The following is a 12,734-nucleotide window of genomic DNA, read 5'->3' as shown; positions in this document are numbered from 1 at the left end:
AGATATGGCGCAAGGGTTATGGCCGGTGGAGGTTATGTCGCCGGGCAGGTGGATGCTTCAACGACTCCAAAAGGGAAAAAAAATCTCCGCCCCAACACCAAGGTCGACTCCGAAGAGTACTCCCGTCAAGGGTGGGAGTTTGGTGTGGGTGGGGCAGAACTTTGGGAGAGCCGGGTGGCTACCGCTCGGGGCCAGGGCCCTATGGGCGAAACAGAACCAAAACCACGAGGGCTAAGAAAAAAATCTAACTTTTCCCTACAGGGCACTTTAACATACCAGTTTTTCGGACTTTTCCACGGAGACACGAGCGTTGGGTTCTCCTGGCAGAGCTGCGGGACGCACGGGTTTGCAACAAGAACAACACTTGCTGGCGAGGCGAGGCAAATATGCACTTTTCGAAAGGGTAGTTTCTTGCCAGTTTTCTCGGCGCACGGTTATTAATTTTCGCCCGATTTTTGCGGCGCGCCCACCGTGTGGGATTTTCCCCGTTCCGTTTTATTTCTTTTCGGTTTGTCTTTGTGGCACTTATTTGGGCTACTTTTCTTTTCTTTTGGGCTTACACGTGGTCGATTTAGCACTTACGGCAGCTCAGCTCAGCTGTTCCCTACCTCGAGCTTGCTTGCACCCACCCCAACTATACTATGCCCTGCAGCGATAATTGGCCCAAGGTTATTGCATGCGATATCCGAGCACCATAGCGATAACCTATTTTGAATCGGTATTGTCCAACCGCAACCGTTACACCACCCGATAATATGCCACCGTTAGACGGAATATTATCGGGAATCAGGATCGAATGTCTTTCGCATGAAAGGTTCCTATTTCTCGGCCCTGCAGATTTTCCAGGAGGTAGAAACAATTACCCAGTTTTTTCCGCACGCGACATTTCAGAAATTTAGGAGCCAATTTGGCATTAAAATTTTGCGTGAATTTGCTCAAGGAAAAATTTCGGTGAAATACTTCCTGACCTTCTCGGAACGACACAGGCTTGGCTCGTAAATTGTATTGAGCAACGTTGCGCTCATACGCTTTCTTAATATTGCCCTGTATATCTTTTCGAATTAGAGCTAAATTGTCTGACCTAGCTACCGGGACAACGGGTTCTTCCAGCAAGTCTAAATCCTTCAGAAGCTTATAATCCGTCCCATGAGTGAGCATATCTAAGCCAAACAGGGCTCGATATGGTGAACAACCTAAGGACTGATGTAGTGACGATCGCAGCGAACAAGATATACTTGAGAGATGCTGATCCCAGTATGTCTGATCCTGCTGAAGATATGCTCGCACGGCAGCTAACAATGAACGATTTACTCGTTCCGCCGCATTACTTTGGGGAGAGTATAGTGCCGTGTACATATGTTTAATTCCCAGCTGTGTCAAGAATGCGTTGAATTCTGTAGCTTTGAATTGTTTTCCATTGTCGCTAACAATAGTTTCAGGCACCCCATATGCATGAAGGATATGCTTTAGCAGAAATTCTTGGATTACTACGGAAGTAAATTTCTTCAGGGGGTGTAGCCAATGGTATTTACTGAAGTGATCTAAAACAATTAGCAAATCAACATGTCCATTTTTGCTGCGTGGATATGGTCCAAGCAGATCTATGTATAATCGTTGAAATGGTCGACAAGTGGGTATGTGGTTTCCCATGGGTGGCCGCAGAGTATAATTAGGAGCTTTGCATGCTTTGCACACCTCACAACTACGAATATACTCTCGAACATCTTTAGCTAAGCCGGGCCAAAACAGACTTCTTCGAACTTTTTCTATGGTCTTTTGCATGCCGGCATGCGCTGAAGTAGGATTGTCATGAGCTTGTTTAAGAACGTCCGTCTTCAATCGCTCGGGAACCCATAACTTCCAAGTTCGACTGTCTTGCTCCGCCTTTCCATCTGCGTGTTCGGTTCGAATGTACAGAAATTGGTCGATAATCTTCAGATCGGGCAGTTGAGAGGAATTTTTCTGATACTGTTCTTTTAACTGTTGGTAGCTCTCATCCTGAAAGGCATCGGATTCGAGATCTATCACAGGACTCATCACTACTGCGGATACTTCAGGTTCATGTAATCGGGAAAGAGCATCGGGGACAATGTGATCTTTTCCTTTTCGGTGCGATATCGAGAATTTAAATTGCTGCAATCTAAAAATCCATCGAGCTAACCTCCCCGACACGTTTTGCTAGCGCATTAGCCACAACAAACTGGAATGATCAGTAACCACTTCGAATTCCTGCAGTTCCAGATAGCAGCGGAATTTTTCGATGGCCAGAATTACGGCCAAGCACTCGCGCTCCGTAACGCTACGTTGCGCACGACTTAGTTTTTTCGACATAAACGCTATTGGCTTTTCCTGCAGATCCACCAATTGCACGAGCACGGCTCCTATACCAAAATCACTAGCATCACAGTGGAGGAAAAATTTCTGTTCGAAGTCTGGGTTTTCGAGCACTGGAGCAGAAGTCAACACGGTTTTTAAAGAGTCCATTGCGACTTGTGCTTCCGGGGTCCAAATAAATTTCTTTTTGTTGGAAAGAAGCTCGGTGATAGGACAGGATTGCTCAGAGAAATTCTGGATGAATCTCCGGTACCAGCCACAGACCCCAAGAAAGCCGTGAACCTGTTTTAGATTCCTTGGCGGTGGCCAGTTCACTATACAAGCTACTTTGGAGGGATCAGTGCAAATACCTCCATTACTGATGACGTATCCAAGATAATTTACGCTGGTGACACAGAACTGACTCTTCTTAATATTCAGAGTCAGTTTGGCTTTTCTGAACTGTTCAGCGAGTCGTACCAGCACGGCTAGATGGGAAGAGAAATCTGCTGATACGATGCAGAGATCGTCCAAGTATCCAAAGACGCAGTAACGCAAATCCGGGGGAATGATCTCATCCATCAAACGACACATAGTGGATGGAGCGTTACACAGGCCAAAAGGCACAACCTTAAACTGATATAAAGGCCTTCCCGGGACCGTAAAAGCAGTTAGTGACTTGGAATCCTCAGAGAGTTCGATGTGCCAATATGCATCTTTTAGGTCCAGCTTGGTTATGATATTTGCCTTGGGCAACCGGGCAAAAATACCATCGATACTTGGTAATGGATAGGCATCCTTACGGGTGACTTCATTCAGTCTTCGAGCATCGAGACACAGACGGACTTTGTTGGGCTTGAGAACCAGTCGCATTGGCGAACTCCAAGCACTGGATGACGGTTCGATAACGCCTAGTTGGAGCATGCGATCTACCTCTGCATAAAGCAACTTTTCCACCGCTGGTCTAACCGGGTAAAAGCGTTGTTTTACGGGGGCGGCCTGACCTACATCGATATGATGCTTAAGCAAGGCCGTACGCCCTAGTCCCTCCGTCGCGTTGGGAAATAACTGTTTAACTACCTCGAGTTGTTGGTTTTGCTGCCTAGTTAAAGGATACCGTAAGGGATCTGGTTCGGCTGCCTCATCGTCTTTCGAGCTTATCTCGACAGCTGCAATGATGTCTGGGGCCAGCGAAAAGGATCTCCAAAAATCGTGACCTAGGATTAGATTTTGTGTCAGGGATGGAATTATATATAACTTCATGGGTTTCTCGATAGTTCGATAACGCATGATGACATTTAATACCCCCAGTATCTGTTGACTTTGGTCATTTCCAGTTTTTGCAGTGGCTTTTATTATTATATATTCAGAAAAGGATGAAAAATCAGTCTGAGCTACTTCAGCACCTATACAGCTGATACTTGCGCCGGTGTCTAACAGCCCCTGTTCTGTTCGACCCAGAAAGGATACTTCGGCATAACTGCGCATATCCTTGGGACTATTAATAATAGCGGAAACTAACAGTCTACGGTTATTTTTGACATTATCATAATATTTTCTTAAACGCTGGATTCGTTTTGGGGCTTCATGTGGTTTTTCATTAAAAATTCTGTTTCGAACCTCTAAATATTTATGAATCCGTTCGGGATAGGGTAAAAACCGACAACCTCTCTTTACGATCGTATTCGTTTCCTTTCTTTTCTCACAACAAGAAGCCAAACTCTTCTTGTCTCGCTCTAAGTCAACGGGCAAGATTAATGGTGGTTTTTTGGGGGCATCCGGCTGTTGTTGGATGCACCCTTCTGACGGTTTTCCGAAGCTCTACGAATGCATGTTTGGCACTGCGGCTTATAGACATTCGGAGCTCCACAGCCGTAACAAAATATCCGCCTATCTGCCATACAATTTTCCCACACATGTCCAAGCTCCTCACAATTCCAACAAGAACGCTTAGCCGTCGAACTTTGAATGGCCTCTACGCTGATATCCTCATACTCTTCTTGATCGCTTTCAGGGCGCGATTCCTCCAGACTATGTATCGAACGGCGGCCGACCGGTGGCCGAGACTTGTCAGATTTCTGTAACTCCTGCACTAGATTTTCATGCATCTGTACTAATCTTCTCAATTGACCAACTGAACTAATGGACTGATATAAGATTTTGTGACGGGTTTCGGGAAGCAAATTTGCTTTTAATATTTCTATTAAATCCTCTTCCGCCATTTTAATGCCAAATTTATCTATAAGACCAGCCACGGCGTCGTGAAAAGCGACGAAGGGTTCTCCGACGTGTTGCTTTCGAGCTCGAATCAATTCCTTGCTCATAAACTCCGAACGATAGTCTTTATATTGTTGTCTAAGAGCTGCACAAAATTCTGTACAAACGATGCGATCTACCTGCTTGTGGTATCTCCAATACCAATCGCGCGCTTTGCCAACCAGCAAGATGTGCAAATGTTTGCACAGGCCGAGAAAATCGCTATCCAAGGTTTCATCGGTTAATGTTTTGACTCGGTAAATGAATTCTTCTACCCCTAAAGCTTCGGTAGAACCATCAAAAGGAACATTCCACTTTTGCATAATGTTGGCCGTCTTGGCCGTTCGCAGGCTAGTCATGCTGTTTATACATGAAACTGGTGTTGGGATATTTGGCCTCGCATACCCTTCCTGCGGACTCGCCGGCGGCTGAATCTGCAAAGTGGATATGGCTCTGGCCACAGTGCGCTCAATTATCTGTTGGAGGACATCCAAGTCCAACCCCTGGCTTAGAGGGGCTGTCCGTGCATTGGGTGCTTCCCAAGGGCTAGAGTGAGTGGCGACATTCGCTGACGGAGCTTCAGTCTGGTTGGAGCTACGGCTAGCATCCAATCCCGACAAACACACTACTTCCGGACCGGAAGATCGACCTGGCGGGAACTTCGGGACCTGCTTTTTGGCTGGTGCTCGAGTTCTTTTGGAACGAGTTGGCCTAGTGGTTCGTTCTACCGGGAATGAACCTACAGTTGGAATTTGGTATTCTTGCCATTTCCCTCGGATATCTTTCCCGTTTCTGGCTGACAATGTCCATTTGCCGGGGTCTGTACGACCTCCAAAGCTTTGGCAAGACTTCGAGTAGTAATTCCCGAGGGACCGGGTAATTCTGTTGGTTCCGGCTGCGGCTTGTTTGGAGAACAATTGCCAACAACTAGTTTTGCTTGCGATAACGTACATACTCGGCTACAGTTCGGACAATCATCGTGATGAGGGAACCATTCTTCCAGACATGCTTTATGGAAAACGTGATTGCACGGAGTACAAAAACACGGCTGAGTATTGGACATTTCGGAGCAACAAATGCCGCAAAAGTTTTCCGATCTCAGCGGATTGTTTTGCTGAGGACTATGTCGCAGCGGCATTTTTATTAAGATTTTTTTTATTTATTTATTTTTTTTTTTTATACTCGATACTCAAAATGAGTATTGGGGTATATTAGATTTGTGGTAAAAGTGGATGTGTGTAACGTCCAGAAGGAATCGTTTCCGACCCCATAAAGTATATATATTCTTGATCAGCATCAATAGCCGAGTCGATTGGGCCGTGTCTGTCTGTCTGTCCGTCTGTCCGTCTGTCCGTCTGTCCGTCCGTCCGTCTGTCCGTCCCCTTCAGCGCCTAGTGCTCAAAGACTATAAGAGCTAGAGCAACGAAGTTTTGGATCCAGACTTCTGTGATATGTCACTGCTACAAAAATATTTCAAAACTTCGCCCCGCCCACTTCCGCCCCCACAAAGGACGAAAATCTGTGGCATCCCCAATTTTAAAGATGGTAGAATTGTAGAGAATGACCATATCTTTAAGACTGCGTAATCTGAATTGGATCGTATTATTATTATAGCCAGCATCAAGAAAACAATTTCATTTTTTCTCGCCCTGTCTCTCTCTAACACACACGTAGCATAGGCGGCTTTGCTTAGAGTAAAACATTAGCGCCTAGATCTCAGAGACTATAAAAGCTAGAGCAACCAAATTTGGTATCCACACTCCTAATATATCGGACCGAGACGAGTTTGTTTCAAAATTTCGCCACACCCCCTTCCGCCCCCGCAAAGGACGAAAATCTGGGGATATTCAAAAATCTCAGAGACTATTAAGGCTAGAGTAACCAAATTTGGTATCCGCACTCCTGTTAGATCTTACTATAAAACGTGTATCTCAACGTGTATCCGTCCGTCCGTCCGTCCGTCCGTCCGTCCCCTTCAGCGCCTAGTGCTCAAAGACTATAAGATCTAGAGCAACGATGTTTTGGATCCAGACTTCTGTGATATGTCACTGCTACAAAAATATTTCAAAACTTCGCCCCGCCCACTTCCGCCCCCACAAAGGACGAAAATCTGTGGCATCCACATTTTTAAAGATACAAACCTACAGTTGGAATTTGGTATTCTTGCCATTTCCCTCGGATATCTTTCCCGTTTCTGGCTGACAATGTCCATTTGCCGGGGTCTGTACGACCTCCAAAGCTTTGGCAAGACTTCGAGTAGTAATTCCCGAGGGACCGGGTAATTCTGTTGGTTCCGGCTGCGGCTTGTTTGGAGAACAATTGCCAACAACTAGTTTTGCTTGCGATAACGTACATACTCGGCTACAGTTCGGACAATCATCGTGATGAGGGAACCATTCTTCCAGACATGCTTTATGGAAAACGTGATTGCACGGAGTACAAAAACACGGCTGAGTATTGGACATTTCGGAGCAACAAATGCCGCAAAAGTTTTCCGATCTCAGCGGATTGTTTTGCTGAGGACTATGTCGCAGCGGCATTTTTATTAAGATTTTTTTTATTTATTTATTTTTTTTTTTTATACTCGATACTCAAAATGAGTATTGGGGTATATTAGATTTGTGGTAAAAGTGGATGTGTGTAACGTCCAGAAGGAATCGTTTCCGACCCCATAAAGTATATATATTCTTGACCAGCATCAATAGCCGAGTCGATTGAGCTCTGTCTGTCTGTCCGTCTGTCCGTCCGTCCGTCCGTCCGTCCGTCCGTCCCCTTCAGCGCCTAGTGCTCAAAGACTATAAGAGCTAGAGCAACGATGTTTTGGATCCAGACATCTGTGATATGTCACTGCTACAAAAATATTTCAAAACTTCGCCCCGCCCACTTCCACCCCCACAAAGGACGAAAATCTGTGGCATCCACATTTTTAAAGATACGAACCTACAGTTGGAATTTGGTATTCTTGCCATTTCCCTCGGATATCTTTCCCGTTTCTGGCTGACAATGTCCATTTGCCGGGGTCTGTACGACCTCCAAAGCTTTGGCAAGACTTCGAGTAGTAATTCCCGAGGGACCGGGTAATTCTGTTGGTTCCGGCTGCGGCTTGTTTGGAGAACAATTGCCAACAACTAGTTTTGCTTGCGATAACGTACATACTCGGCTACAGTTCGGACAATCATCGTGATGAGGGAACCATTCTTCCAGACATGCTTTATGGAAAACGTGATTGCACGGAGTACAAAAACACGGCTGCGTCTTGGACATTTCGGAGCAACAAATGCCGCAAAAGTTTTCCGAACTCAGCGGATTGTTTTGCTGAGGACTATGTCGCAGCGGCATTTTTATTAAGATTTTTTTTATTTATTTTTTTTTTTTTTTTATACTCGATACTCAAAATGAGTATTGGGGTATATTAGATTTGTGGTAAAAGTGGATGTGTGTAACGTCCAGAAGGAATCGTTTCCGACCCCATAAAGTATATATATTCTTGATCAGCATCAATAGCCGAGTCGATTGGGCCCTGTCTGTCTGTCTGTCCGTCTGTCCGTCTGTCCGTCTGTCCGTCCGTCCGTCTGTCCGTCCCCTTCAGCGCCTAGTGCTCAAAGACTATAAGAGCTAGAGCAACGATGTTTTGGATCCAGACTTCTGTGATATGTCACTGCTACAAAAATATTTCAAAACTTCGCCCCGCCCACTTCCGCCCCCACAAAAGACGAAAATCTGTGGCATCCACAATTTTAAAGATATGAGAAAACCAAAAACGTAGAATTGTAGAGAATGACCATATCTTTAAGACTGCGGAATCTGAATTGGATCGTATTATTATTATAGCCAGCATCAAGAAAACAATTTCATTTTTTCTCGCCCTGTCTCTCTCTACCACACACGTAGCATAGGCGGCTTTGCTTAGAGTAAAATATTAGCGCCTAGATCTCAGAGACTATAAAAGCTAGAGCAACCAAATTTGGTATCCACACTCCTAATATATCGGACCGAGACGAGTTTGTTTCAAAATTTCGCCACACCCCCTTCCGCCCCCGCAAAGGACGAAAATCTGGGGATATTCAAAAATCTCAGAGACTATTAAGGCTAGAGTAACCAAATTTGGTATCCGCACTTCTGTTAGATCTTACTATAAAACGTGTATCTCAAAATTTCGCCCCACACCCTTCCGTCCACACAAAGGAGGAAAATCTGTTGCATCCACAATATTGCACATTCGAGAAAACTAAAAACGCAGAATCATAGATAATGACCATTTTTAGCAGATTGCTGAATCTGGATCAGATCAGATCATTTTTATAGCCAATAGGAACAAATCTATTTGCAGTGGCTACGCAGCGCCCGACGTCACGCTCAGACTGATTTTCTGTCTCTCTCGCACGCACTCTTTGTCGTGTCGTTCAATATTAGCGGCGTCTGCCGGAGGAGAGCCATACTGACTAAGTATCGTGTATAACTGTAGAGTTGCGGTGTCCGCAGCAACTCACAACGTTCCCCCTCGTTATACCCGATACTCAAAATGAGTATTGGGGTATATTAGATTTGTGGTAAAAGTGGATGTGTGTAACGTCCAGAAGGAATCGTTTCCGACCCCATAAAGTATATATATTCTTGATCAGCATCAATAGCCGAGTCGATTGAGCCCTGTCTGTCTGTCCGTCTGTCCGTCCGTCCGTCCGTCCGTCCGTCCCCTTCAGCGCCTAGTGCTCAAAGACTATAAGAGCTAGAGCAACGATGTTTTGGATCCAGACATCTGTGATATGTCACTGCTACAAAAATATTTCAAAACTTCGCCCCGCCCACTTCCGCCCCCACAAAGGACGAAAATCTGGGGCATCCACATTTTTAAAGATACGAACCTACAGTTGGAATTTGGTATTCTTGCCATTTCCCTCGGATATCTTTCCCGTTTCTGGCTGACAATGTCCATTTGCCGGGGTCTGTACGACCTCCAAAGCTTTGGCAAGACTTCGAGTAGTAATTCCCGAGGGACCGGGTAATTCTGTTGGTTCCGGCTGCGGCTTGTTTGGAGAACAATTGCCAACAACTAGTTTTGCTTGCGATAACGTACATACTCGGCTACAGTTCGGACAATCATCGTGATGAGGGAACCATTCTTCCAGACATGCTTTATGGAAAACGTGATTGCACGGAGTACAAAAACACGGCTGAGTATTGGACATTTCGGAGCAACAAATGCCGCAAAAGTTTTCCGAGCTCAGCGCTTTGTTTTGCTGAGGACTATGTCGCAGCGGCATTTTTATTAAGATTTTTTTTATTTATTTATTTTTTTTTTTATACTCGATACTCAAAATGAGTATTGGGGTATATTAGATTTGTGGTAAAAGTGGATGTGTGTAACGTCCAGAAGGAATCGTTTCCGACCCCATAAAGTATATATATTCTTGATCAGCATCAATAGCCGAGTCGATTGGGCCCTGTCTGTCTGTCTGTCCGTCTGTCCGTCTGTCCGTCCGTCCGTCTGTCCGTCCCCTTCAGCGCCTAGTGCTCAAAGACTATAAGAGCTAGAGCAACGATGTTTTGGATCCAGACTTCTGTGATATGTCACTGCTACAAAAATATTTCAAAACTTCGCCCCGCCCACTCCCGCCCCCACAAAGGACGAAAATCTGTGGCATCCACAATTTTAAAGATATGAGAAAACCAAAAACGTAGAATTGTAGAGAATGACCATATCTTTAAGACTGCGGAATCTGAATTGGATCGTATTATTATTATAGCCAGCATCAAGAAAACAATTTAATTTTTTCTCGCCCTGTCTCTCTCTAACACACACGTAGCATAGGCGGCTTTGCTTAGAGTAAAACATTAGCGCCTAGATCTCAGAGACTATAAAAGCTAGAGCAACCAAATTTGGTATCCACACTCCTAATATATCGGACCGAGACGAGTTTGTTTCAAAATTTCGCCACGCCCCCTTCCGCCCCCGCAAAGGACGAAAATCTGGGGATATTCAAAAATCTCAGAGACTATTAAGGCTAGAGTAACCAAATTTGGTATCCGCACTTCTGTTAGATCTTACTATAAAACGTGTATCTCAAAATTTCGCCCCACACCCTTCCGTCCACACAAAGGAGGAAAATCTGTTGCATCCACAATATTGCACATTCGAGAAAACTAAAAACGCAGAATCATAGATAATGACCATATCTATCAGATTGCTGAATCTGGATCAGATCAGGTCATTTTTATAGCCAATAGGAACAAATCTATTTGCAGTGGCTACGCAGCGCCCGACGTCACGCTCAGACTGATTTTCTGTCTCTCTCGCACGCACTCTTTGTCGTGTCGTTCAATATTAGCGGCGTCTGCCGGAGGAGAGCCATACTGACTAAGTATCGTGTATAACTGTAGAGTTGCGGTGTCCGCAGCAACTCACAACGTTCCCCCTCGTTATACCCGATACTCAAAATGAGTATTGGGGTATATTAGATTTGTGGTAAAAGTGGATGTGTGTAACGTCCAGAAGGAATCGTTTCCGACCCCATAAAGTATATATATTCTTGATCAGCATCAATAGCCGAGTCGATTGAGCCCTGTCTGTCTGTCCGTCTGTCCGTCCGTCCGTCCGTCCGTCCGTCCGTCCCCTTCAGCGCCTAGTGCTCAAAGACTATAAGAGCTAGAGCAACGATGTTTTGGATCCAGACATCTGTGATATGTCACTGCTACAAAAATATTTCAAAACTTCGCCCCGCCCACTTCCGCCCCCACAAAGGACGAAAATCTGTGGCATCCACATTTTTAAAAATACGATAAAACCAAAAACGCAGAATCGTAGAGGATGACTATATCTTCTAGAGTGTAAAATCTCAACCAGATCGTATAATTATTATAGCCAGAATCAAGAAAACAATTTCATTCTTTCTCGCTCTGTCTCTCTCTAACACACAGGTTTCATGGTCGGCTTTGCCAATTGCAAAATATGAGTTCAAGGATCTCAGAACCTATAAGATCCAGAGCAACCAAATTTGGAATCCACACTCCTGTGATATCGGACCTTGACCGTTTCGTGTCCAAATTTCGCCACACCCCCTTCCGCCCCCGCAAAGGACGAAAATCTGGGGCATCCACAAATCTCAGAGACTATTAAGGCTAGAGTAACCAAATTTGGTATCCGCACTTCTGTTAGATCTCACTATAAAACGTACATCTCAGAATTTCGCTCCACCCCCTTCCGCCCCCACAAAGGACGAAAATCTGTTGCATCCACAATATTGCACATTCGAGAAAACTAAAAACGCAGAATCATAGATAATGACTATATCTATCAGATTGCTGAATCTGGATCAGATCGGATCATTTTTGTAGCCAAAAGCAAGAAATCAATTTGCAGTGGCCACGCAGGGCCCGACGTCACGCTCAGACTGATTTTCTGTCTCTCTCGCACGCACTCTTTGTCGTGTGGTTCAATATTAGCGGCGTCTGCCGCAGGAGAGCCATACTGACTTAGTATCGGGTATAACTGTAGAGTTGCGGTGTACGCAGCAACTCACAACGTTCCCCCTCGTTTTTTTTTCATTCCATTAAATTTTTTTTTTTGGTTTCCTGCTGATTGTAGTTCAATACTTGTATTATTTTTGGAAGTGAAACTTGGTTTGCTAGTTTTTGATTGAAGCAACATGTCTATGATGAAGTACAACGAAATATATTGAATGTTATTAGCAATGAACATGGAGTAGACTTATAATTTCCAAGGGACAGGGTGACGTAATGGGGTAGGGTAAGAAGTTTAGGGATTTCCAGAACCTTCGCACCACTGGAAATCATGGAAGGGTGGGTATAGAATCGTGTGGGTCGACTTCCATCGCAAGAACTCACGCCCGCGAGAGTTTGGAACACGCCGACGAAAGCCCCTAGTACTTTTCGGGTACGCCCTACGATTGTGCCATGGAATGTCCGTTATGCTCGGAATAGGCATAGTGTTGTTTTCGGAGCTCGCTCCCGGTAGAGTCACGGGATTCTAAAAAATTTAAAGTTTATGTAGTAGGAGTCGAGACGCGGTCAAACGAACCCCCCCAAGTTACCGAATGAGCACGGAACCAAAGAATCCCCCCGGCCGTGACCTTGACATCCCCTCCAATCCATCCCCTACTCACGGATAGAAATATATCGTGGAAATGTTACATAAATTTTTTGCGCCC

Source organism: Drosophila miranda, assembly GCF_003369915.1.
Source record: "Drosophila miranda strain MSH22 chromosome Y unlocalized genomic scaffold, D.miranda_PacBio2.1 Contig_Y2_pilon, whole genome shotgun sequence".
Lineage (NCBI taxonomy): Eukaryota > Metazoa > Arthropoda > Insecta > Diptera > Drosophilidae > Drosophila > Drosophila miranda.
Note: the sequence above shows the minus strand (reverse complement) of the source record.